A 766-nucleotide genomic window follows, 5' to 3' on the forward strand; every position below is an offset into this window, starting at 1 on the left:
GAAAGGTTGGGGAAAAGGAGGAGAGTCTAGGGACTGGGCACAGGAGGGGCGGAGAAAGGGCAGAGAAAGGGCGGGGCGAGGACCCGGGAGAGGCTAAGAGAAGAAGCGGGGTGATGAATAGGGGCGGGGCTATAAGAGGCGGAGCGTAGAGCCAGGCTGTCCAGGGAATGGAAAGGGGTGGTGAAAAGGGAGGGGGCGAAAAGGTGTCAGGGTTCAGGGGGAAGGTGAGGATCAAGAAAGTGCTGACGGACAAGGCAGCGCCAACAAGGAACGAGAAGTTGCAGGACGAGGAGAGGGTGCGGAGCGAGGGGAAGGCCAGTGGCGAGGAGAGTTCCCAAGGCAAAGAAAGTGTCTCTAAAGAGAAGGGGCGGGGCCATAGGAGGGGGCGGGGCAAGGATCTGGCTTGGGAAGAACAGTTCCCCCAGGATGAGGGGGAAGGGTGGGTCTATAAGGGGTGGGACGAGGAGCAGAAGCCCAGCGAGGAGCAAGCTCCAGGCGAGAAACAGGAGAGGGGACAGGGGAAAGGGCGGGGCGTGGGGAAGGTCCGGAATCAGGATCCGGAGAGGGGCGGGTCTAGAGGCAGGACCCGGTACCTGGGCAGGGCCCGAGCATGGAGAATGGGGCGGTGCGAAGAGAGGTGGGGGCGGGGCAAGAAGTGGGGGCGGAGCCACGTGCAGGTGCGCGACCAGAGGAACTGGGGAAAATAGGTGGGGCGCAGCTAAATCGAGAAACAGAAACCGAGACCGAGTGAAGAGTAGCGGTGGGA

The sequence above is a fragment of the Balaenoptera acutorostrata genome, chromosome 19 (assembly GCF_949987535.1).
Source record: "Balaenoptera acutorostrata chromosome 19, mBalAcu1.1, whole genome shotgun sequence".
Lineage (NCBI taxonomy): Eukaryota > Metazoa > Chordata > Mammalia > Artiodactyla > Balaenopteridae > Balaenoptera > Balaenoptera acutorostrata.